Below are 27,248 nucleotides of genomic sequence, written 5' to 3'. Positions count from 1 at the left end.
GGGGCTGGGGGCGGGGGCGCGGGAGGAGCGGCTTACCGTAAAGTCTCAAGCAAAGGCGCAGAGACCCAGCGGCAGGAGCACAGGGCGCCCGCGCCACCGCCTGCTCAGGGGAAGGATTGCCCTACTAGTGCGGGCACACGGCCCTCGCCCTTCCGCGCTGCCCACGCCCAGCCAAGCCTGCCACCCTCTCCCCCATTAGCAGCTTGCTAAGGTGGTAGATTTTAACCCGATTCTCCGTGTGAGACAGCACCCCGCTTCCCACCTCTCTCCACCCCATCCTGGTACCTGAGGGCGCCAAGGGTGAACTGGGGAGACATCTCTGAGTGAGGCAACTGGTGAGGCCCCTGTGCCCTTGTGGCAGCTCCGTCCTGGGCCGATAATGAAGATGGCTTTTGAGCGTAAAAAGGACAATAAATTATTACTTTGTGCTCAATAAATGCCAGGGCTCCAGGCAGCTGCATCAGCAGCAAACTGTGCTCACAGAAAAGCTTAATTATCCTGATATTATAGTTAAAAGCCAGTGGCACTTGTGTCCTGGGGAGACATTCTCCACTTGGCAGGAAGCAACCTGGGCCACGCTGTGGGGAAATGAAGGTAGTATTCTAGGTCCTCAGGCAGCCCTGGATGTGCAGGATCCTGCCTTGTCCCCTCTGTGGGTCCAGAGCAGCCGCAGTGGCAGCCAGAGCCTTAAGCCCAGATCCTTCATATACTGCCCAGGCTCCTGGAGCTGGTGGAGAAAATGGGACAAGAAGAGAGGAAGGGCTCTAGGAATTTAAAAAATAATTAGTGTACTTATTTTTATATTTTCTGTGATACAGTACTGGGGATTGAACTCCAGGCCTTCACCTTGAGTTCCATCTCCAGACCTTTTTAAATTTTTATTTTTCAGACAAGGTCTCACTAAGTCAGTAAATTCCCCAGGTTGGGCTTGAATTTTTAATCCTCTTGCCTCAGCCTCCCAGAATGCTGGGATTACAGGTGTGCACCATCATGCCTGGCTTCATCATCATCACCATCATCCCTGAGGACTGAACCCAAGGCCTCACATAGGATCAGCAAGTGTTCTCTACTTTGGGGCAAGCTATACTACCAGTCCATTAGGAGTTTTATTTTTTATTTTTTATTTTTTGGTACTGGGACTTGAACTCAGGACCTTGCGCTTGCCAGGCCAGCGCTTGTGCCGCTGAGCTATTTCCCCAGCCATTAGGAGTTTTAGATGGAGGAGGCCAAAGGGAGTAGCCAAAAAGGTTGTACCATTCAGTGACATGGGAAAATAAGCTTTCAAGGCTCTGCTTGGGCTCAGAAGCTCCAATGAGTCACAAGACAGTAAAGGGACCAGTGACAGTTGTATCATCCTTGAGGCTGCTATTTAGACCCAGGGGTCCACGGTTGGGCTCACATGCAGGGGTTCAGTGGACACCACGGGACATGACCTAGTGGCTGATGTTACTATTCCCTGTAAAGGAAGATGAAGGCTGAACTTGGCCCCTGAGAGGAGGGCAGCTCTGATCATAGTTTTGGCCCAGAACCCAGCCATTGCCCTGTGCTTTTCCCAGACTCATCCTAGAAGCTGATGGCAAAACTTATGCTCTTAAGTCTCATTCCTCAAAGAGTCTTTTTTTTTTTCCCCCAGAGAGTCTTTTGGTCCTTACAGTCCTCAGTCTCCCAGCTCTGCTTCAGGGATTCTTTCTAGATCCTCTTGTGGGCTCCAGAGAGCGGCCTTGCTGCAAGATTCCCAGGCAGCAGGCAGGTGGCGTGTGGAATCAGCTGCGGGAGACACTGGGAGAGGATTTTTGGACAGTCACTTTGAGAAGCTGAGGAAAAAGAGCAGTACCAGAAGGATGGCAGGAATGGGGAGGTGTTGATGAAAGGACCAGAGGTGAAGAGAGAAAATCAGGAAAGAAGGCACAGAGGAGAGGGTGAACAACAGGTGACCACAGAACTGGGGACTAGGCACAGAAACGGAAATGCAGGCCAATGTCATGAGAGTCCTCCTATCCTCCTTGAAGGTATTTCTGAGCTCCTTCCACATCCCCGGGTCCCTGAGGACTAGGTAACTTGGACAGGGGGGTGACCATGACCCAGGGACAGTGAACATTGCATGCTAGGAGGAATCCTGAGAATTTGGAGGTAGGCAGGGCACTATCTGGAAAGAGAGTGAAAGGAGCCATCCAGAACTCTTCCCATCACCTTCCCTGCTGCTTGAACTCACCTAGGCCTTAGGGAGAGGGGTCCACTGGAGACCACAAGCCCCAGAATACAGCATTCTGCCCTGAGCTCAAAGAATAATAGTTTTGCACTGCATGGTGGGGAATAATTATGTCCCGGGGATGTCCCTCCTTCTTAAAGTCACTCAATGTGTCTTCTAGGTGATGGGCTCCCAGTTAGATTGAGGCAGAGCCTGTGCCAGCATGGGAAGCAGTAGAATTTTTGTCAAGCATCATTTCTCATGCCCTCCCCGGGGTCCATTCTTCTTAGACCTTGGCATTACCCACAAATTGAGGACAATAAAATGCCCAAAGGGACATTCAGCTATATATACAGCTTACAGGCTTATAGTGCACTAAGTTAATACACATATCACATTTGAAAGTGACACCTGGGGGAACTGAAAGGCTCCTCCCATACTGGTCTCATTTCTCCCATTCTCTCTGTGTCTCCCACCTGAACGTTTGCTCCTAGGGGGCCCTAGGCTTCCCCTGTGCTAAGTTGTCTGTCTTCTCTTTTCTGCTAGTTGTAGACTCTGTGAAGGCATGCACTGAGTTGGTCTTGTCTATCCCCAACCTAGCCCAGTGGCCAGCACACCGTAGATGCTCGATAAATATCTGTGGCGAAGTCATGGGCATAAGGACTATCTAAAGCCTGAGGGAGGTCACTGTAAGTGAGAGCTGTGAGATAATGGAGAAGGAGGCATTTGCTTTGGGTCAGTGAAGGCTTCGCACAGTAGACTGGTGAAACTAAGTAAAATATGCTTTATGTTTTCATCAATGGAGAGGGAGAGGGAGGACCTCCAGGAGGCATGACTTATGCAGAGGTAAAGCTGTGGCACAGGCAGGATAGTTGTGGTCAGTGAGAAGACCCGTTCTGGCAGAGCAGAAAGTCCTTGCAGGGAAGTAGGAGGAAAGGCTGGGATAGGCTGGGGCCGGGCTGTGAGAGGCTGGGGCTGTCTGAGTGGCAGGACATCCTTAGTGGCTATACTGAAGGGGTTACCTCATCATGAAGATATTTGCACGGATACGGGCATCAGTAAGGTGGGTTTTCGAGCATCAGGGCAAGTGGTAGCAACTGAGGAGATCACTGCTGACTCAGACGGTGGGGATCTGGACTACTATGGCTGCTACAGCTGGATTAGCATTGACAGCCAGAGGGAGGGAAGAAGGGGTGCTTTAATCCCAGTATCCCTTGAAGTCTCTGCCTAGACCATGTCAGAACTCCAGCCCACATCCCTGGGGAAGCAACATCAATTGGCTACTTCCAAACAGCCCACCACCTTGTAGATCACAGCACACTGATGGCTTATTTTGAAGTCTCTTCAAGAATGACACCTACTTTCTGAGACAGAAAAGGAGATAGCTTGCAAACAAGACCTGTAGCTTTTTTTCATTTGGTAGTAAGAACTGAACCCAGGGCCTTCACTAAACTAAACTACATGCACAGCTCTTTTTATATTTTTTAAATTTTGAGATAAGCTAAGTCCCTAAGTTGCCCAGATTGTGCTTGAACTTGCAATCCTCCTGCCTCAGTCTCCCAGAGTGCTGAGATTACAAACGTGCAGCACCACACCTGACAAGAGCTGTGTCTTCTGTGGAATAAAAGGAGTTTGGGGGTTTCTAAGAAGCAGGGGCAGGGGCTGCCTCCTCATTTCAGAGGCTGCAGGGGCACAGAGCTGCCTGCTCACCTCAACACACTTCTTGGAGTGGGCTAACAACCTTGCAGCACTGGAACAGTCAGGGATGCCAGGCCTGGCTTCTTGGATTTCCCAAAATTAATCCTTTGAATTTCGATGCAGGAGACTGGTAAACAGAGTCCTGACTTGTGAGCTTCTCCTCCCACTCTAGGGGTGGACTAGATCAGCTGTAGCAAGAGCCCAGGGTGGATGGAAACAGCAACAGAAAGTGGATTGATGTGAGCTACTTTCCATCTCCAAACCGAGGCCTCCAGCCTGCCCACCACCCCCAGCCGAGGCCTTTGATCCTCCACAGCTCCATAAATGTTTAATGCCACCGGCTGGGCAGAAAGAGGCAGGTGCTGGAACAGGCAGACTGGGGATAGGACTTGAGATTCACGATGTTGGCTGGGTTACTTTCATGTAGGAGCCATGGAATGGTGGGAGGAGGCCTTCCCCCTCCGGGTCGAGGGAGAAAAGTCCCAGGGTTCAAGTTTGTGGCACTAATAAAGAAAACTCTTTGAAAACCACCATGGGACTGAAAATAAGACGAGTAATCAGTTGCAGCAGCCCAAACTCTGATTTGATTGAAGGATAAAGATGGAAAGTTAAATGACAATCAAATGCAAATACAGCTCAACAAACACCACAGCAATTACCAGGCGCAGGAACCACATGGTGCTTGCAGGCAGCAGGGGTTGGTAATTTGGAATCCTGGGCCTGTGCAGAGGTGACCGGCATGGAGCTATTTTAATGGACAGTTAAATAGATGCAAAACCCCCTGCATCTACTTTGCATACATTACTGATGAGTGGGGAACCAGCATCCAGGCGGGTTGTACTACCTCTGAGGCTGCCTCTGCATCATGTCAGAGTGGAAGGGGCCTTGAGTGCTTCAGAGAGGTGAGACCAGAGTGAGCACCAGAGCAGAGAGCCAGTGTCATTGGATTTTTCCTGCTGGCTGCTGCTGACAGTGCACGGGTTGCAGTTGAAGGGAGTCTACAGGATCCTGCACAGAGGGCTCAAGGCATTGGCCTTCCAATAGCCCAAAGGCCACGGTAACAGTGGCCTTTTCCTCTAGATTTGCATAACGCTTTGCATCTCATTTGAATGCTATTAATTTGGTATCAGGCTAAGTTGGCACCATGGAGGAAAGAACAGCTGACCTTCTCCCTCCCCTCTGGACCCTAGGGCTTACTCTGAGCATAGCCCTCCCAAACTTGGGGGGCACAAGGCCTCCATGTCCCTTGATGCTTGGCAAATCTCTTAGCGAAGTTAGCTCCTAAAAGCCATGGTTGCTTGGGCATTGTGGCCACTTGCAGAGTTATGTAAAAGGAAAAAGAAAGGGTTCCCCCAAGGTCACCCTTGTCAGACCAGAGACACCATGGGAGGATTCTGGGAGTCTTCATGCGCTGAGAAATCAGGGCAGTTTGGCTTGGAAAGGGTCCAAAGACAATAACCAAGAGAGGGAGGGAACAGAGACAGGTGATAATCCCAGAGAAATACAGAGGGCTCTAGAAATAAAATCTTCTGAACTCAATAGTTCTCAGTGCTTGAACTTACATAAAATGCATCTGTCCAGAGGCACTGGGTTTATGGTGCCACACTGGAGCTGGGGACCCAGTCAGTGACCAGGCTGATGGCCATGTGATGAGGAAGTAGATGATCAGATAGAGTGAACTCCTGTGGGCTGCCTCTGATAGCGGGGGACAGCAAGGGACCACAGAGATGGGGGTGGGCTGGGGGATTTAGGCTTACCCCGCTCTTCAGACACATCTGAGTTCTTTTCTGTGTAAAATCAGCTAGGCTCACCCACAACCCCGGCCTGACCTCCTCCCGCCTTCTTACTTAGGTGGCCTGACTTGGAACCTTGGGCAACAGACCACAGAGTATTTACTCATATGACACACAGGAAGGAGGTCCCATGGACTAAAAACTGGTCTCTCTTGTCAGGGAGAGGCCCTTCACCCTATAGAATTCTAGGGCCAGCTCCTAGGATGGGGGCAGGAGGTGTGGATTATTATCCCAACTGAGTTGACCATAAACCTTGTCCCTAACATTGCTTACCCCAAGTCAAACTGGAAACAGAAGAATGCTCTCCCTTCTTGTGCCTGATACAAGACTGGGGCATTACTTTGAAAAATGTGAGAGCATAATTGTGTTTTCTCTTTTGAGCAAACCCAGGCACGAAGCTTTGCAATTACATAAAGCATGGATTCATAGCTGATTCACATTTTACAGAAACTAAAAAGATTACCATATGCATTTAAAGCAAATTCACAATAATTCTGTGTATTTCTCATTTTAAGCAAGTCAGTCCCTGAGGTCAGTGGTTTTTTTTTTTCTGAACTTTAAAAATAATAAAACTACCATTTATTATTTGCTATTTGCTGGGCATTAAGCCAGGGAATTTAACTGCTCCCCACCATAATCAGCACTATTTATTGTCCCCATTACACAGATAAAGACACTGAGGCTTTGGGAGGCTCCAGATCCAGTGAGCATTTGCAGGAAAAGGTGGTGGAGGGTTCACAGGTTCCCCGGACTTCCCAGAGTTTCCTGTAGGAAACCTGGGTCCAGATGTTCTCCCCCCAGCAGAGCCTGGCATGTGGGCTGCCTGGAGCAGTAGGGAGGGTTGGTTACTTGTTAATTTACTCATCTGACAGATATTTAATAAGTACCCAGGTTGAATCCCTTGCTCAAAGGTGAGTGAAAACACACCATGTTCTGCTCATGCAGAGGTCATGGTCCAGCTTGAAAGACAGGACACAGGACCACGTGACTGAATGAGAAAGGGCATAGTGCTCTCTGGGGATGCCCACAGTGGGAATTTGAGGCTTCCCGAGGAGGTGGTGATGGAGTAAAAAACTACAGGATGAGTATGTTATGTGAAGAGGGAAGTGCTTTCCAAGCTGGGGGGGGGCGGGGAGGGGAGGGTACTGCACGTGCTGGCTCGGCGGGACTGAGAGGTGGGTAGTGTGGCTAGGTGGCGGCGAACAGGAGGCACGTGTGTAGATGTAGCCAAAGAGGTGGGGAGTGCAGAGCTCCAAAGCTGAGGATGATGCATGATATGGAGCTTCCTCATCTGCCCACTCCTCTGCCATCTCTGCACTCATCTCTTTTTGCTTTTGTTTTTAGGGGGAGAGGAACAGACAGGTTCTCACTAAGTTGTCCAAGCTGATCTCAAATTCTCCACCCTCTTGCCTCAGGCTCTGGAATAGCTGGGATTAAAGGTGGGTACCACTGGTGCCTGGCTTCTTCACTTGACCCTTACCCAACCACCCGCCCAATTCCTACGTCACCCTCCCACTCATCTGTTGATCAAATGAGAGAATGTTTATCGAGCATTTTGTGTGTGTCAGGACCTGAGCTGGCTCCTAGAGAGGCTCATCCCTCAAGGAGCACCCAGGCCGAGGAGAGGAAACAGTTTCCACACGCTGTAATACCATGCAGACCGTCTCTACCAGGCTCAGGAAATCCTTGGGGCCAACTTGCCCCATAGTCCACACTTCCCGAGGTCAGGATGCATTAGCCCCTCCAGGCAAATCTTCCAGCCACAAGGATCCTCCTGGCACTTAATCCTATTCCCCCCTGCTGTGTGAGTAGCCCGTTCCTTACAGCCCCAAAATGGTGCAGTTGTTTCTACTGTTGCTTTTCACTGGCCAGAGGCATCCCAGTCTCGGGAGAGCCCAAGGAAACTGACAGGGACACTTGGTCAGGTCTCAAGGCTTTCACGATCCCTCAGGAGCTGGCTTCAGACTTGCTTCTAGCCACTTCATCTTCTGGGCAGGAAAATAAGACAGAAATCCTAAGTGGCTCTCAGTCCTAGCGGTGCATTCTCACCCCACCCCCTACTCCTCCTTGAACTACTTGTCCTCTGCTTTGTGACATCACAATGGTCTCTATGGCAACTGATTGTGAGGTCACTGGTCCTTAAAGCCACAGAATCTGCTGGTCCACACAATGGCCTAGAGGAGAGAGGGAAGATGCAAAATCGGGCCCTGAGATAGAAGCCACTCTGACTGGGGAAGGCATCAAGACCCTCAGGCATCAAGACCCTCAAGGGGAAGGGGACTCCACTTCTCTGTCTGTCTGCAGCAAGGCCAGGCTGGTGATTTGCAAGAGCAAGCCCTGCTAGAGAGGAGCCTGCGCATTAAGGCTGAACAATGTACTGAACAGTGCCAGGCTGGAAAGTCATGCCTGAGTTCAAATCATTCAACTCGTGCTTGCCTTGAGCATATTTCAGAGCCTCCACTTCTTTCTGTGTAAAAGGAAAATGGTGCCACTACCCTTTCAGAAATGCATTCAGCAAGATAAACTGCAGGAGAGTTAGACACACAGTATACGCTCAAAAAATGCTTGTTGTATCCATTTTTTTGTTTACCTTGTTGGCCCTTAGCCTAGGCTGTTGCATGTTATTTGTGCTTCATTAATTCTTATAGTTGTAGATATGGTGCGAGGAAAGGAGGGCAGTGTTTAGAGCACGGTTCAAATCCTGCCTTTGCTTCTTCCCAGCGGTAAGCTTTTGCGTAAATCACCACACCTCTCTATGCCTCAGTTTCCTTCACTGAAAAATGGGACACCACCGAAATAGTATTGTCTCCCTAAGTTTGCTTGGGATGTAATAAGACTGCAAATGACTGGCCCGTCATGCACAGAGGACGGTGGCCCTTGTGCCTGTCTGAAGTGAGGCTGTTTCTGTGTGAGTCATATGGTTTCTTCTGCAGCTTTCAGGAAGTAGAGGTTGATCTTTGAGGTGTCCAGACCTGGAGAGTGAGAAACCCCTAATCAGGGCCACAGGGACCGCAGCCTCCCCGGTAAGGGTTACTGCTGCTTTTCTGGATCTCCCCAGTGTAGATCCTCAGTCGTGTTGTCCTGTTTGTACTGGCCACAGACTGGGTGCTTCCACGAAGCCCTGGCCAGTGCCTGACATGGCAGAGACCCAAGCAGCAGTTAAGATGAACTGAATTAGATGATGTTCGATATACAGGTTAACATGCCTTCTGCACAGATCCTGGCCCAGGCTCTCTTCTAAGCACACTATATATTACTGACTCTTACAACAACCTTCAAGGTAGACGTTAACTATTTTTAAAAATGAAGAAACAGAGAGGCAGAGTAATTTGCCTGAGGTTACACAGCTAGGAAGCAGTGATGGAGCTGAGATTTGAACCCAGCCTACCTGGCTCTAGGACCTGCACTTTTAATTCCCACATTACCCACACTATCCCCTGGGCCCTGCCCATCCATTTTGCCATACTAGCCGGCACCAACCCTCCCCATGGCTCTCCCCCACTTCCCTCTCCTCTCTTTCTTCCAGCTAAGCCTGGGCCCAATGCAACCCAAGGATGTGAATTCTCCCCCACACGCCTCAGACATCTGCCTCCCCCTTCGGTAAAATAATGCTGTGGCTGCCACCACCACAGCTGAAGCCATCACCGGATCCCTTGCTTATTTCAAGTCCTCCTAAAGCTTGTTGAGTTCTTAACTTATTAAAGATAAGCACATGGAAATAGGGAGCAAATCTCTTTATTTATGACATAATCTCCAGCCCAGAAAAGCGGCAGGAACAGTGTTGCCTATATTAGGGAACCAATAGGAAAAAAATCAATTAGATCCGCCAGAACATTTCACTATTAACTTTCTTCTGATGTTTCTCTTAAGGCTGGCTGTGGGGGTCTCCACCAGCAGCCATGCTGCAGGAGAGAGGAGAGCTTTGCAGGAACCGAGGAGGAACGATACAAGGAAGGCAGCAGACCAGGCTCTGGACACACAGGGAATCTGTCTGACGGTCTGATGGTGCCCTTCACCATCTAGACCTTAGCCGGAAGGTGCTTATGTTCACTGGGCCTTTGTGTTTCTTGCTGCAGTTTCAACTGGTGTCTTCAGACGGGGAGTGGGGAGTTAGCTGGTTACTCTCTGCCTCTTGCAGATTTGAACCCCGAGTCTGACTGACCATTTTTCTACTGGATTCCTTGAGGACAGGATCCTCTTCTTCCTGCAGGAACAATGCTCTGGAGGGGCTCTTGTGGACTGATGTCTAGTGGAAATTTCTTCTGCCTCAGACTGTCAGTCATCCCCTAAGGTCCCCACGCCCATCTGGTGGCCTTTAGGAGCAACTGCCAAGCTGTCTCCCAGAGACAGGGCTCACCTTACCTCTGAACACTTCCCATGAGGAGAATACCTAGCTCCCTTGATAACCCCTGATATCATCTCCTCAAAGGCAGGGGACCATGGCATGTTCACTAGCTTTTCCTAGTCAGCATATAGCAGGTGCTCAATAAATATTCATTGAATCAATAATTACTATAATCCATTGGTTGATTTCTCACCTTATGCCAAGGCTAAGAAGGGTAGGTGTTTTATTATTTGAAATAGGACCCCATTGCTCTTCTCTTGAACCAGAAGATAGTCCAGAAAAACCTTCCAGTTTTATTTTATTCAGTCTTGCTTTTTAGCCAGCAGCAGCAGCTCTGAGAAATAAGTGTTGTAATTCCCACTTTACAGAGGAGGAAATAGGCTCAGAAAAGAGATGAGACTTGTCCAGACTTCTATGTGAATCAGATGTTCTATGTCCATCCACCTTTAGTCACAGGGACGTCTAAGCCTAACCTTTTCCTATTCCAGCAGCACCAGTTCCTTCTCAGTCCCATGGAAGCAGAGATAAGAATCACACCAGCCGTGCAAACTTCTCTCAGTGCAGGAGTGGCCACCAGCTTCTTACACGTTGTTGGCTCAAATGAATATTAAACACCAAACCTCACAGAGGCCAGCCCTGCAGGGCAGGCAATGAACCAGCCCTCCTCATGCCTGTTCATTATTATAATTAATATTGAGCCAGGGTTGGTGGTGACCTCGCCCTCACTAGGTATTTGGGCTATTTTAGAAGCTTATTCAGATCAATGACAGACAGCTCCAAATAGATAAACTCCCCGCCATCCAGACGAATCAATTGCAACACTGCCGTCACAACAAGCCCAAGAAATCAATCTGATTTCAGGCGACATGGTAACTCAGCGCTGGGCAAGCTGGTTTTAATTTCCGCGTGGCTGAGACCCAGCTTCCTGTGTTCACTGGAGCACCCCTCTTTTCCCAGCTGGAGCTCCATCCCCAGGTGCCCAGAGCCCTGGGAAGACTGAGGCCAAGGAGGCAGCTGCATGAAGGGTAGGGTGAGCCAGAGGCAGTGTGACTTTGAGGAAGGCTCCTGAACCCCCAGACCCAGAAGGAGCTGACTCAGGTCCGCTGCTGGGATCCTTGTTTTGCTGGCTTCAGCTCCGATTTTCCGCTGCCCTCTGCAGAAACCAAGCCTGGAAGCCCTTCTGGGCTGCTTCCCAAATCAGAGAGCTGCAGAGGTAGGCTGATACCTCAGGCACTAGTACAACTGCCCTTCTTGGTCTTGGAGATTGAGTTTGTCTACCAGGGCAGCAAAAAAGCTCACCAGGGCAGAGTTTATTAGGTGCTTCCTTTGTACCTAGGCCCTGTGCTAAGTACTTTACACAGTCTTCTTTTAACCCTTACAGCAGCCCAAGGAGATACTTTAGGTAGCAGTTATCTAATTTTTGCTGGGGAGGAAACTAAAGCTCAGAGAAGTTGAATAACGTCCTGAATCACAAAGCTTGTTAAGTGGTAGCGCCTGGATTTGAGCCCATGTCTATTAGACTCCTGTGCCTAAGCTTAAGGCACCACACTCTGCTACAGATGACATCTGAGGTGCCCTCATTCTCCACCTGCCTGGATCAATGAAGCCGGTGCTTTTCCTCCAGGCTGCCAGGAAAGGGAGGCTCTCCTCATGAATTCTCATAATCAGCAATTATTCCTTGAACTTTCATCTCACTGCTTCAGGTACCGAATTGACAGTTTTGAGGAGATGAGAGGGTCCGGAGGCTGAGCCGCTTCCTTCCTGCTCTCCAGCTCAGCACCTCCTGAAGGCGCCATTGCTGTATCCACACCGAGGGGAGTAGGGGTTGGAACAGGCTGAAGCTCACTGGGAGGTGTGGCTTTGGAGTCAGCAGATCTGGGTCCAAATTCTAGCCCCATCACTTATTAGTTGAATAATCCTGAGCAAATGTCTTAACCTCTTGGAACCTCTCTTGTCCTGCTTAACTGATGGAAACAGTATTTGTTTTGTTTTGTTTTGTTTTGTTTCTGGTACCCGGAATCGAACTCATGACCTTGCACTTGTCAGGCAGGTGCTGTGCCGCTGAGCTAAATCCCCAGCCTGGGGAACAGTATTATCCAAAGCACAGGTTGCTAGGATTGAAATGAACAGTGTACACTGGGTGCCTGGCAAGTATGTGTTGGAGTTCTTTCCTGCCCGCTTGCCCCTGCTTTTTCTGGAAGCCCATGCTGTGAGCACCCAGTTCCAAATGGCCAAGGTCAGGGCTTTACATGTATGTTTTGGCTAAGTAACTCTTTCATAGGGTGCCCCTTATGAAGAAGGAGAGTTTGAGGGAGCCGGTCAGATGGTGACTGTGTAGGAAACCCTCCTTCCCGCCCCTCTCTCAGCCCCAGCCCTCAGGTGCTTTCATAGATGAACCCCAGGGATTTCCTGGCTCCAGTACCATCTCTTAGCCACCAGCCACCTCAAGCCTGCTCTGGATTTAGCACATGACAATTTCGATGCTAGCAGGTGTAGCTGCCTGCGGTCACAGGGAGGCTACATGTCCATCTGCTCTGGAGTGGGTGTGGGCATTGCAGCTGCGGAGGTGTAGATCTGGGGGCCTGCCAGTCCTGGCTTATGAACTGGGTCTCCGTCCATCCTAGGGAACACTCTCGGGGCTGGGTTGGCCCTCATGGGAGGTAAACCCCTGCTGGGCAGGATTGGCACTTCTCTCCTCCCCAGGGGCTGCAGGACCCCCCAGACACTGAAACTCAGCAGCAGAGAGTGACATAATAACACAAAGCCAGCAAGCGACAGAGGCAGACTCAAACCCAGGTCAGTATGGCTTCAGAGGGCTGGGGCCCCCCGCCTCTGCTCTCCCTGGTTCTGCAGAAAATTATCCATGGGTCCTTTAACCAAAGACAGAAATTCAAAATGAAGCAGGAGGGAATGGGACTAGCTACTGGGAGGGACTTCCTCACTCATTAGGCGTCCCTGGGGTAGGTTATTAAGAGAGGCAGTGTGCTCTGGCTCTGGAGAGGTTTCTGCTGGGGTCTCAGTTCAGTTTCCACTTTCTGAAAGCGACAGAGAGACAAGCTGACCTCTGATGTGTGTGGCTTTGTCATTTGTGACTTCTATTTTTTGAGGCAGTAATATGCTTCAAAAAATCAGGGTGGGAGAGGTTGCTGAGTGACGTCTCCCTAGAACCCCCTGCTCTCCCCAGCTGCAAAGAACGCTATTTTTTTCTGGTGTAGACCTGTACAAGAAAATTGGGGCGCATAGTCTTTTTCCTTAGTCCTATTTTTAATACACAAGATGTAGCATTCCCTGCACACTCTTCTGTACCTTGCTTTTGTCACCTGACAATATATCTTGTAGATTACTCTGAATCAGTACATAAAGAGCTGCCTTACTCTTAGGTGCCTTTTTTTCTTTCTTTCTTTCTTTTTTTTTTTATGGTCACAGGCTTCTCGGGAGCTCAGAAGTAATCACATCTGGTTTGATTAGCATCACATTTCCATTTACGACATCCCCGCCCAGAGAGGGCACGAAAACTCTCCAAGGTCACGCAGCAAGGACTCCGGCACCCGCGCCGGGCTTCTCCCCCTCTTCTGCCTCCAGCTTCTGTCCCCAGCCATCTCGATGCTGAGCTGCCCAGGCGACCAGAAGGAGGGGGGGGCGTCTCTAATTGAAATGCTCTGGGCGCCGCTTGCTCGCTCTGAGCACCTGGCCAGCTTCGCGGTAGCCGCGAGCGGGCGGCTGGCAGCGCCGTGCGAAGGGGGTGGCGGCGCCGGGCGCCCACGTGGGCAGGCGAGGCCGGGCTGCTTCCCTGGGAAGCCGGTGCCGCGTGCTTCTCGGTAATGAGCTCCCAGGGCCCGAGGTGAGCTTCCCCGGCTGCTCACACGGCAGCCGCGTGGCACCAAAGAACACGGGTACTTTTTTTCTTCCGTGCCTGACAGCTCATTAGAAGAATTAATTTACTCCAGCGTTTGCAGTTTAAAGGACATTATTTACTGGTTAATTGTTGTTATTACAAAATGTTAAATATCATTATTTATTTCCCAGGCCCTGACAGCTTCTCTGACAGGAATTTATTGGGTGAAGCTGGATCACCATGAGGTCCCTGTGCGGGGCAGTGTTAAGGTGTGGGGGGGTGCCCCTTGCCGACCTGCACCTCTGGGCAGGTCAGGCCCTTGGTGGGGTGGCAGGACATGAGGGGGTGCATCTTGGCCCAATCGAGGAGAAGCTGTTCTTGCCCCGCCCCGCCCCATTTCTGTGCACTGATGACTGCGGCTGTGGGCAGAGGAGGGGACATGTATTTGCACGAAGCTAATGTTTGGGGGTCAGCGTAGCAGTTGCCAGAAGTTCAGGGGCCAGAATGAGGCCAGGATCTTAGGTCCTTCCTTTCAAAGGTTATTTCCAAGATTGTAAGTCTTCAGGCCACTGTCACGAACTCATAGGCTTTAGGGAGGCTGAGCGGTCAGCCCGGGCAAGGGTCACACAGTGGTGGGCTCGGGCTGTGCATGGCCTATGGATTGGAGTTTGACCTGTCCGGGAGACTTCACATAAAAATCCAGCTTTCTGGCTTCTCTTGAATGATCAGAGAATCTCGCCACACTTGACCCGCAGTCAGTTGTCGGTGGTGAGTCGTGCCGCAGTGCGGTGCTGCTTGAGGACGTGGCTGCCCTCTGACTACTGCACCCTCCACCTCTTGCTTCCCTCTCTGCATTATTTTTTTGGCTTTGTGGGCATTTGAGTTTTCAAGCCCAGCCTGCTCTGATGATCATGTATACATGAAGAAACTGAGCCCAGAAAGGTCACATCTCCAAGGGCCAGGACCGAAGCCCAGTCCACGTTTTACTTCCCCATATGCCCCCCAAATCTGCCTGCTCCCACCTCCTCTTGGTCCAGTTTAGAGTGAGTTCTGGTCAGGAACAAGAGGCAGCCTGTTGAGAATTTACACGGATTCCGGCTCTATAAATAGCATTCAAGGGCCAGGGATACAGCTCAGCGGCACAGCTCAGCAGCACAGCGCTCTCCTGACAAGTGTGAGGCCCTGAGTTCAATTCCCGAACTCAAAAAAAAAAAAAAAAAAAGGGCTCATTATTCATTCAGCAAATCATTTTTGAGGACCTACTGTGTGACATACAATGATCTGGGCACAAATCATGCTTTCAAAGAACTTGGTCTGGTGAAGCTGTGTGTGACACAAGCTCAGGATTACAATACAGAGAGATGCAGAGGCGTAGGAAGATGTGACTGGCAGGGTGGAGTGGAGGGAAGCCTTCCAGGGTCTTATTTCTCTCAGTATAGCTGATTGAAAATAGCTGTCATCAGTGGATAAAGAGTGGCTATACCTGGTCTGAGAGCCCCCAAGTGGATGCCTGTAAGCAGTTTCAGCCCTGGGGACCCTCTGTCCCTTGCTGGACAGTCTTATTGTCACTCACACCTCACAGCCAGTCTTGGAGCAAGGCTGAATACCCTCTTTTTACAAGGCGGGAGGAGCCTGAGGCTCAGAGGCAGATGGCCAGAGCTGCGTGAGTGGAGGAGATGGCCCTGGGAAGGAGAGATGATTGTCTGAGCGCATGGCCCAGCCCTGAAAAGTGCAGATCTTGCAGACAGACTTCAAACAGTGACCCTTTAGACAAGGTCTTTGGTCCCATCTTTCCTCCCAGGAGCCTGACAGTAGCAGGTAGCCTCAAGGAAAATTGGGGGAACCAAAGGAAGATGAAAAGTACTTTGAAAAAGTATGAAAACAGTCTCAACAGAGCCACTACTGTTGCTGCATCATAAATTATTATGAGTTATTTCTGGCTGGTAACCTGGTTTATTTTAGACCCTACCTCATTTCTTCCAGGTCAGAGGCCCTAATTCCTGACCCGGTGAGATAGATATCAGCACCATTAGAGTTAATCCTGAGCAGATCAAAAACTATAAACGCAGCTTGAAGAATTTTACAGATTGTCAGAATTTTAAGGCCTGCTGCCCTGTGGAAGTCTTCTCACCCGCCCCCTCATTTTATTTTATTGCCATATTAAATTTTTAAAAATTTTAGTCATTTGTAGAGTAGGTAATTCGTGCCCAAGATGCAAAATCCAAAAGGCATAAAAGAGTAAACAGTGAACTGTTTCTCCCCGTCCTCAGAGGAAGCCAATGCTATCAATTGCTTGTCTCACTGTACTTAAAAATATCATTGTTTTCCTTTCCTGTTCATGTAGGAAATATAATAATTCCTGCAGAAGAAAATAAAAAATCATTTGCAATCCACTATTTAGAGCCGAATCCTGCTCACATTCTGGTGTCTAATCAGCCAGTCTTTTCTCTTTGCAGAGACACATGCATCTGTGGTTACAAACTTGCATAACCTGATTTTATTACTTGTTTACATTAAATACGGTTCTTTAAAAATAAAGAGCAAGAGGATACATACTAAATGAGTATCAGTGGGTACCTTGGTGAGAATGATAGTATTGGGTTAAGATTAAGGGGGAACTTTATCTGTATTATTTGAGATTCTTTCAGAATGCAAATATATTTATACTACTTCCTTTGATATTTTTTCCAAAATCTGATTCCAAATGACCACTTTAAAAGGTTACTACTCAACCAATCTTTTATTATTATGATTTTAAGATGTTTGCAAGTGTTGCTGTTATAGACAAAGCTGGGGTAGATGTTTACGTACATCTTTGCACGCTTGTCTGATGTTTCCTTGGGGCAGTTTGAAGAAATGGAATTACTGGGTCAAAGGGTATGTATACTTTAAGGCTTTTTGATCCATCATGTCAAATTCTTTCTTTCCAGGCTGTTCTAGTCTCCTGTTCCATAAGCGGTGCCCATGCCCCACTCCATTTCAGATTTGTTCAGCACAGCAAGGTTAAGGTTTGGGAGGTAGTGGGACAGAACTGGAGGAGGTTGGGATGGTTTCTTCTCTGGGTGGAGAGCTCCAGAATCTTGGCAGGAACTCAGAGGGGTCCTTGGTGGCCGAAGGGAAATGAAGCAGATGTGGACCCCCCCAGGAAGGTGAGGCAGGTTCTTTACCAGTCCAAATACAAGGCCAGAGTGTTGTACGGCAAGTGCCTGAGGCTAGATGCAGACCTTCCCCCATGCAACCTGTGTGAGTGAGTACAGTTCCGAAGTCTGCAGAGCTGAAGGCCTGGTGGAGATCGCTCCTCCTTAGCATTACGTCCCTCAAGTTTGCATGGCACACAGAGGAACTCCCAGGATCAACATTTCCAGTTCCTGCCTCCTTTGAGTGTTAAAGTCAGTCGTCTCCCACTCCCCCGGGTTCTGAGGATTAACTAGGACCTTCACACTGAACAACATTCCAACCTTCTTTCTTTTTCTCTTTTTCTTGAGACAGGGTCTTGCTAAGTTGCCAAGTAGTCCAAGCTAGATTTGAACTTATGATCCTCCTGCTTCAGCCTCACAGAGTGCTGGCATTACAGGCATGTACCATTATGCCTGGCCTAGTTTTCTCTATGATTTTAGGTGCCCAATTCTTATGGGTCTCACCTGGAACGTTTATGTCCTTAGATAGTCTGGCAAGTTGACCCATCTCATTTGGAAATCTTCAGAGAGACAAGATGGACACATGATAGACTTGTTGATTCAATATTGAAAAGGTGGCTTTCTGAAAGTTCCCCCTCCTCTCCGGAGCCTGGCATCTCCACAGTAGCTGAGGTTTCCTCTTGATGGGGCGAAAAGAGAAAGCCCAAGATTGCATCTCATTGGTGAGATGAATAATACATTTGAAGCATCTCACAAACTGTGTTTGATCCGCCTAAAGCTTCAACCGTTAACGTATTTCTCTTTATCCCCAGCAAGGGAGGGCTGGGAACTGTCAACATTTTCCTTTCTGCCTAATTTGTGCCTTCTCTGTAAAAAGAAAAGGAGTTGGGGGAGGGAAGGAGGCAGAGAAGGAGGGCAGCGGCACATACTCCATGGAACAATGCAATGAACCACAGGACTGGGGGCTGCTCCCAGGGCCTGGGAATCTCCGGGGTCCGCAGGAGCGGCGGGGGTGGGATGGGGAGGGGCCCTGCTGTGTATGCTGGGACTCTTCAGACGGGACTGTTTGCAGGACCGCGTGCCCCTAAGAAGCTCATCCCTGGGAGGAGTTCACCTCCAATATTTCTGGAGCAGGGTGAGAGATGAAAAATGGAGGCTGGCCAGTTGCCAAGTGCCAAAGATGCTTCCTTCATCTCCTGGGAAGCAAAGAGTATCGGAGCTCAGAACCAATGCTGTGCCCAATTTTTGTTGTTCCCCCTACCTCCCCCAGTACTGAACCCAGGGACTGCACACTGAGCCACATCCTTTGCCATTTTTATTTTTATTTTTATTTCTATTTCTATTCATTTATTTATTTTTGGTCTTTTGAGGCAGGGTCTCACTATGTAGTTCAAGTTGGCCTTGAATTCACTATATATTTCAGGCTGGCCTAGAACTCATGGAGATCCTCTTGCCTCAGCTTCCTGAGTGCTGGGATTAGAGGCTTGTGCCACCACACCCAGCTGTTTTTTTATTTTGAGACAAGGTCTTGCTAAATTATCCAGGCTGGCCTTGTTATTTGTAATTCTTCTTGAGATTACAGGCACACGTCACCATGCCTGGCCCATGTTTTAACTTCCATGCTTGCAGTCATTCCTCAGGTCTCTCGGGGATGACCTTAGCACTAAAGATCCTGCCCAAGGTCACCCTGAGGGCAGGGGTCAGACTGTCTGGCCCAGAAGTTCACATTGTTAGCTATTGTGCTGTCTCACTCTCAACCAGTCCCCAGTACTTTTCCAAACCTGCCTCCTATGCTGGAGGGACATAGAGAGAAATATTAGGAGGCCTGACTCTGGAGGCGGCTCTCCTGGCCCCTGCGCTTAATCTCTCACTGTGCCTTGGTTTCCTGAAGTTTGAAGTAGAGATGTTAACAATCTTATTAACCCTAGGAGGGGCTGGGGATTTAGCTCCAGGCACAGTGCCTGCCTGGCAAGTGCAAGGTTGTGAGTTTGATTCCCGGTACCGGAACTCCCCCCGCAAAAAAACAAAAAAACCAAAAAAACACAAACCCCTAGGATTGTGGTGAGGATTCAGTAAGTAAATATCCTCGGGTTCTCACAGCAGTGCCTGGAGTACATACTATATTATATATATATTAGTTTTTTGGTTTTTTGTTGGTTTTTTTTTTTGGTGGCCCTAGAGATTGAACCCAGAGCCTTCACACTGGGCTACATCTCCAGCCTTTTTTATTTTTATTTTTTATTTTGTCCAGGGTGAGCTGGAACTTTTAATCCTCCCGTCTCAGCCTCCCAAAGTGCTGGGTTTGTATGTGTGTTCTGTCAGCCACCATGCCTGGCCTATTTCTTGAGATAGGGTCTCAGTGGTCCAGGCTGGTCTTGAACTTGGTTTGTTATTCCCGCTGGCCTCCAACTCCTGGGGCTGAACTGATCTTCCTGATTCAGTCCTCAGCCTCCAGAGTAGGAAGAGCTTTGACTACAGGCACAAGCTACCACATCTGGTTATAATCAACTCATTTTCCTAACCTCAGCTCCACAAAGACCACTCCCCAACTGACCTTGAGCCCACTCCACCTTCCCTGTTGGGACTACCCTTCTCCGTTCCAGTCCTTCTAGCCCTGTCCTAGCCTGTCTTGGGTACCCAGGAGTGGGCCTCTCCCAACACCCCCATTCCTGGAAGTTTCTCAGCAACTGCCCAGAGTTCTGTTGACATGTGTCAGATTTCCTGCCATCTTTTTTCTGATTTCTAATAGATCCCCCTTCCCTCAACTCTGCTCGTTTTTATCTCCTTAGGGCTCTTTTATCTCCTATTATGACCCCTGTAATGGCCAGTGCAAGACACACCTATTCCCTGCACACTTTCACAGAGGGAGGAGCATCCCGAGACGGCTTTGCTGGGAGGGAAAAGGAAGACTGCCCCCACTGGGAAAGGAACAAGGGCTGGAGGACCAAGAGGGAGCCTCATGTAACTAGCAATGCTTCCCCATCCTGAACCACTCATTCCTGTACTTTCCAGCCCTCACCCTACACTCGGTAGGGAAGCTACTCATTCATCCATATCCACTCTCAGTCCCTCCACCTGCAGCTGTGGGCTGGCACCTGGGCAGGCAGCAAAGGAGCACCTCAGAATCCTCAAGTAGGGAACAGGAGGCTGGGGTCCGCCAAAGCGAGCAGTGGAAGATTTTGGGGAGGGCCTCCTGAAAGGGAGAGGTGAGAGGATGGTCCCAGGGAAGCGGGACCTCTGCCTGCAGGACAAGGCAGGCTCAGAGGTCCCTGGCAGCCTGGCTTGCATATCTGCCCAGTGCCCCAGGCCCTTCTGTTCAGGCCCGGCGTCCCACGGAGGTGGCATTCTGCTCCGGAGCTCAGAGCACAGACGGGGAGGCGGGTGTTGCGGAGAATCGATTTGCGGGAGCAGCGGGGGCCTTCTCTTCCTCCTTACTTCCCTGGTCTTTGATCTCCTGTCCTCCCTCCATAGTCCCGTTCCCCCTCCCTTTCCCCGTGATTTCTCCCTCTTTCTCTGCCTTTAGCAGAATCATAGCCATTGCCTAGAAGGCAGCTCTTTGTCCTCTTGTTTCCTCTGACTGGGTGGGTCCTCCCTGCCCAGGTCCCAGTCTCCTATAGAAGTCATCTGTGTTCATCTAAGGACGGACACACACACACACACACACACACACACACACACACACACACACACACACACAGAGGGATTTGAAAAGCAAGAGCTGATACAGAGGGAGAAAAACCAAGGAAGAAAGGGAGAGACCAAGAGAGAGAGACAGACGCGCTTCAGAGCATCAGAGAGACAGTGAAAGACAGAGGTGGGGAGAATCAGAGACGACGAAAAAAGAGAATTCAGCAAATTAAAAATTTTACAACCATCCAGCAAGTCTGCAAAAATGATCTTCCCTGCGGTCTTCATTTATCTCATTATCTGACTCCTAATGTGCTTTTTCCCCTTTTTCTTTTCTCGCCACACTTGGTGCAAAATCTTATTAGCTTTTTTTTTTTTTTTCTGGCAGGGGCTTCATATAGTCTTTTTCATTACATTTCCTAATAAAAGCAATCACTAGGATGGCACAGCTAAAGGATTAAAAAGCCACCTCAGCAGCCTCCTGGCCAGCAGAGCTACCATTCACCAGAGCCTGGTTTGTGCTGCCAGGGGAGTGAGCCAGCCGGGGAGGGCCAGGTCAGGGAGACCTATGTTGTACTGCGGAGCATTCCAGGGCCAGGAGAGGTGCTGGGGCAGCCGGGCAAGCTCAGGATGTTATGGGAGAACCCAAGAGTTGGAGGAGGGACCTTCTCTGAGCTATCTCAGGTAGGAGTGACAGACACCTGTAGTTAATACACCTGATTCCAGCTACTTTCTGCCTGCAGATAGAATACTCTCAGTCTTTCTCTTTGGATTTAGCCCCGTCTTGTAGCAGATTCTTTTGAATAACACTGGTGATGTAAAATCTTCAGCTTTTTTTTGTGTGTGTGTGAGACAGGGTCTCACTGTGTGGTTCAGGGTGGCTTTGAATTCAGTATGTAGCCCAGGCTGGACTTGAACTTGAAATCCTCCTGCCTCAGCCTCCCAAGTGCTGGGATTACAGGCTTGTGCCACCACATCTGACCAAATCTACAGCTCTTGAGGGTTGATTTGATTTTATTCTCCAGACTTTGTTTACACTGTGGTAAAATATACGTAATAGAAAATTTACCATTGTGGGGAGTAGGGAAAGAGGGAGTGTGGATCTGATTAATGCACAATGTATGCACGTGTGGAACTATCACAGCAATCCTATTAATTTGTGCAATTAATATGTTGATATTTATAATAAAAATATTAGAAAAGTTACCATTTAATCATTTTATTCTACTTAATTTTTTTTTCAGTCCTGGGGATTGAACCCAAAGCCTCAGACATACAAGGCCAGCATTTTGCCACCAGGCTACATCCTTAGCCCTTATAAAAATTTTTATTTTGAGATAAGGTCTTACTAACTTGCCCAGGCCGGCTTTGAACTTGTGATCCTCCTGTTTCAGCCTCCCCAGTACCTGGGATTAGAGATATGTGCCACCACGCCTAACTTTCATCATTTTAAGGGTACCATTCATCATGTTACATAGCCATCACCATCATCCATCTCCAGAACTCTTTCATCCTCCCAAACCAAAATCCTTCACCCGTGCAACTCCCCATCTCACCTCTCCCTGGGCCATTTCTGCTTTTTGTCTCTATGAATTTGCCTAGACACTTCTCATAAGTGAGAAAGTAATATTTCTCCTTTTGTGTCTCCCTGGTTTCACTTGGCATACTGTGAAGGTTAATCCATGTTGTCGCAAGTATCAGACTGTTGTCTCTTTTCAAGGCTGATAATACTCTGTTTGAATATGCCGCATTTTGTTTACTCCACGCTTTTAAAAGAACAAACATCCATCCCCATGTACGAAAAGCCAGAAGAGGAAATCCTCCCAAATTCCCATCACATTACTATAAAGATTCTCCTCCCTTTTATGTGTTTCCGTCTCTCCTTTGCTAGTAACTGCTTCTCTGTCCCATCACCGAACAATCCCCTCACCCTGCTCCAGACCTCTCTGAGAATGCCACTTGGCACGGCATTTGGTATTTGGGACGGGCCAAAAGTTACAGGGAAACAGGTCTGATAAATCAAGGGAAAGGAAAGGAACTCCTATAAAATAACAAGACATTTTATTGCCTGGGCTGTAAACTGGCCCTGAGGTATTTCAAACATCAGCCTCCATGATGATTCAGGCCACACATTGAGCACTACTGGGTTAACGATACAACTTCTCAAAGAGAATTCTCTGAAGAGAATAATGGTTACTTCTGAAACATTTGGTTTGGTATAAGGGTAAAATAAGGCTACAAAAATCAAATTAAAAAAAAAAAAAACTTTTCTACTTTTTTTGTTTGTTTGAGACAGGTCTTACTACGTAGCCAAGGCTGGACTTGCACTCACAGCAATCCTCCTGCCTCAGCCTCCTGAGTGCTAGGATTATGGGTGTGTGCCACCATGCCCTGTTAAAAAGAACTTTTAAATGTCTTTTTGGGGGATCACTTAGGCTGCCTCTGGTTACCTGCTGTGTTCCTCAGGTGCTTGCCAGGGGCTGTACGAGTTGGTCGGTGGCAGCCAGCATTTTACAAAGACCAGAGAACATCAAGATGTGACAGGGCGGGGCTGGGGATTTAGCTCTGCGGCAAAGCACCTGCCTGGCAAGCGCAAGGTCGTGAGTTCGGTTCCCGGTACCGGGAAAAAAACAAAAAAACAAACAAAAAAAAAAATTTAAAAAAAAGATGTGACAGGGCAATAGGGGAAGGCATTACAGAAGAAATCTCCCCAGTCTCACCCCCAGGGTCTCCCCAGTGTCAGCCAGTAGTTGGTTAATAATGATAGCACTTTTAGCTCAGTGGCTCGCTGGGATCATTTTACCTTTTATTACTTTCCGCTCTCCTCTAGGATCCTTTTTTTTTTTTCCCCTCCAGGATCCTTTAGCTCTGAGTCCCTGTCAGTCCCAGACTGCAGAGGACAGCAGATTCTGTTCAGGGAGAGGAGGTGCCTGGAGGTCACGGAGACAACCGCCCGGAGCCCCTTTACTTCCCTCATCTTGTGGCACAGCCCCTGAAACGAAAGCCTGATTTCACCACTTGTCCACTCTGCCTAAGCAGAAGGTTATTTTCTAAGTAACCTTAACAATTATCTTTTCCTTATATGCTAACAGACATACAGACAGACATACTGCCCCTCTGGTCCATTAATATGGGCCTTTTCTAGATCGCTCCTCTTTTTCTTCTGGAGAAGCTGCCCCTCCCTCCCATCAATGCTCCAGGGGGCTTTTAGATTTCCTTTATTTTCAGCTCTCTATCAATCAAGGGGAGGGGGACTCTTGGTGAGCAACAGCAGCAACCAGCAGCTGCCAGGGCAGTGGGAGCTTCCTTTCTGCCGCTGACGTTTATAAATGTGGCCCAGAATACCAGTGGGGACCGGAATAAATCAAGCAGCGTCTCCAAAGGTCCCCAGGGCAGCTTTAGACTTTCTTCCCACTGGGGGTCATGCATCTTCTCTGTCTTTGCAGCAGGGGGCATTGGGGAACGCAGTTATAGGTTACATGGAATGAGGCACACCCTCACATCATCTTCATGAAAGAACTGGGCCCCTGAAGCAGCCTCCACGGTGCTGCAGAGGGAGAACGCCAGACCCCACTCTGGATGTGGGGACATGAGTCCTGGGCAGGGTGGGGATGCTGGGTCTGTCACTTTTTCTGTAAAATGGGAGTAAAATGCCTGCTTGTTCCTTATCAGGGTGTTGCAAAGATTGAATGAAATGCCTGTCCGGTGAGCGCCCTGAAACCTGTGACAAGCATATGTGATGTGGTGAGGGGTTATCCAGCCCCCCAGAATGTCCAGAGAGCTTTTTGCGCCAGCGCCAGGCCCATCTTTCTTAGCTCATTCCAGGAACCTCAGCTTTTAACTTTCCTTTGAGATTTCTGGGCAAGAAGCCCTGAGAGTCTGTTCCAAACACAACTGGAATCTTCCCAATGTCTTTTCCAAACCTTTCTTTTGTCTGCCCCTCTAAACAGCAAGAAAATAAAGGTGGACAAGTATGAGAGGTGAGAGACTGGGAGAGAGCGGAGTGAGGAGTGTAGCCAAGATCCCGCCTGGGAGAGGCACTGCCAAGAGCCAGGCCTTAAGTGGGAAGCAGTTGGTTACTACTCACCTGCTACTGAGAACCCAGTGTGGGTCCTTTCAAGATTCTGTAGAAAACCCTGTGTGATTAGTTGAGACCCAGTGTGGGCCCAGCAAGCCCCCTTCCTTTACATTCTCAAAATTCCAGACATTACCCGTCACCCTTCACCCATTCTCTGGCCTTTCTTTGAATTTTGATTATACCCAGGCCAAAGGCTGGCGGCTGTGGCTGAGAGCTTAGGAGCAGGCAGGATGCTGACAAAGCTCAGAGCCCATCCCCGAGTCCCATCAGGACTGCAATGATCTGTACAGCATTTTCTTCTAAGCCTTTTTCTATATGTAACAAGATTCTACCCAGCTTCACTCCCCAGAGGCAACTAGTGTTGCCAGCTTCTTGTCATCCTTATACAGAAAGAAACTGATTTTCTTTAAATATTTGCTCAACACTTTATTTAAAGAGGTTAGGTACTAGAAAAAGGAAGGATGAACAGTGGACCATGCTTCTCTGCTATTCTGAGTCATTCAGCTCCCGTGGGCAATTACACGCCCTACTCTTCAAAACAAAAGCTGTGCGGGAGACAGGGCCCATGCTCAGCTGAAGCCAATTAACCTTGAGGGGGTCACAGCCTACACCTGCACCTTATCAAAATAGTCCTCCTTTTAAGCAAATATAGTGATTTCCTAAAAGGCAGTCTAGTCAGCAAAATTCTCTTCACTTTTTCCAATTTATGATGGTGCTTTCGGGTCCCATGCATCCTGGCCCCTCAGCCAAAGCGTGGCTAGCTCTCACCTAAATTGTGCTCTCATGGCAACTATTATTGTGAGATTCCCACCTTTGCTGCCCTCTGAGGGGTCGGCCATCCTTGCTGGCAATTTCCATTGTCTTTTTTCATTCTTGGTATCTGGAAGAGAGGGGCTGAGAGAATGTAAGGGCTTGGGTTCTGGGTATTAGGACTTGGGCTGCCATCAAGTATGCAAGCCAGGCAATGGCAAGCCAAGTTACTCGGACCAAGCGTCCCAGTAAAAACAACTGAAAATGCTAGATAAACTGTTGAAAATATCTTTATAAATCTGAAGAGTTAGTAGTAAGGCACTAACAGACCACAGAGAAGAAAACACCAGATGTTAGACGCCACTTCTCTCTTAAAAGGCACCTGTCATTTCTAGCAAATCTGAAATTTTCATGTTGATGGCCTAGTAGACTAGGGGCATGGGAATCTAAGCTTAGATCCTGCACCTGTTGGAGACCTAGAAGTGCTACCCCATGGGAGCGGGGTAAACTGAAGTAAGGCATCCTCGTTCACGTTGCCTGGGTGTCCAGGGACCCTCAGGCTGGGAGTCTGGCTTAGACAGCTCTGGGCTGGTGGTGTCCATGGCATCTGGCAGGAATACACACAATCTTCTCTGGAGGATGCACTGCTCATATTCCAATTACTCTCTTGGATGCTCTGCTGCCATGACCTCATATCTGGGAGGGATGTGTGTGTGTGTGTGTGTGTGTGTGTGTGTGTGTGTGTGTTTCAGCTTCCATATCTGCCTACATCCCCAACAAACAACAACATCAGCAAGTCCATCTGCCGAGATAGGAGGGGAAGACCATGTCTACTGGAAAAGTGGAGAATTCCAGAAAGTGGAATCCTTGGAGTTAATCTTCCTGCATGTGACTGAATTTTGGTTGCTATTCATCATCTGTCAAGTCGGTCTAACTCATGTAAAAGCTATTTTACTTTCCCTGTCCCCCTTCCCCACCCTTTCCTCAACTCCCCACCTTAGAGGATAGCGATGTCCAAGTATGAAGCCTGGGGAAAAGGTGGAAAAGCAACTCTCCAGAGTGTGAGTGGGGAGGCTGCTGACACAGCTGTAGATCTGGTCTCTGTCCCAGACACACCGTCACCTCCACAGAGGACAACTGGGCACCGACTCTCAGTGTTTCCTGGCTTGTCATTTCCTCCAGTGCTGCTGAGCTTTAATGGCACCTTCTCCAAAAGCCGAGTGGTGCAAATACACTACTTAATGAATACCTGGGCATGTTTTAGAGCTCCACGGTCAGATGAGTACAAATGTGACATGTTTTTGCATACGGCTGGGACAAAGAGACCTGGCAATAAGGTTAAGATAACTCAGTGTTTCTCTTTAAGGAAGTTTTCCTTAAGACAAATGAAAACCTCTCCTCCCTCATTTTGAGTGCATTTCTTCTTGCCCCAGTGAACTTGGAGAGGCTCTCTTTGCAGGTGTATCCTCACCCTCAGGCTCAAAGATGATTTAACATTTTCTCAGAAGTTTCAGTGCCTATTCCCAGGATTTTTAACCTGCCCAGTAATGGCCCTCCGGTAAATTTTTAATTTTATTTTTTATTTTGGGTTTTTAAATTTTTGAGACAGGGTCTCACTAAGTCACTGAATTGCCCAGGCTGGGCCTGAACTTTCATTCTTCCTGCCTCAGCCTCCTCGAGTGCTGGAATGACAGGTGTGCCCCACTTTAGTCATCTGCACTCTTGCAATTTTGAGGGAGCAGCGCTGACCCTAATATTTGCCATGTTAACAAAAGCAAACACAAAGGCATGGCAGAA

General features: G+C 48.8%; 1 protein-coding gene across 2 annotated transcripts in view; it reads left to right on the top strand.

Annotated features, from left to right (window-relative positions):
• Pipox (pipecolic acid oxidase) overlaps positions 1-27,248 on the top strand; it is a 96,525-nt gene that overhangs the window by 49,528 nt on the left and 19,749 nt on the right. The window lies entirely within an intron of this gene.

The sequence above is a fragment of the Chinchilla lanigera genome, unplaced genomic scaffold (assembly GCF_000276665.1).
Source record: "Chinchilla lanigera isolate Chin_1 unplaced genomic scaffold, ChiLan1.0 scaffold00080, whole genome shotgun sequence".
Lineage (NCBI taxonomy): Eukaryota > Metazoa > Chordata > Mammalia > Rodentia > Chinchillidae > Chinchilla > Chinchilla lanigera.
The sequence above is the reverse complement of the archived record's forward strand: the minus strand, read 5'-3'. Positions and strand labels throughout refer to the sequence as shown.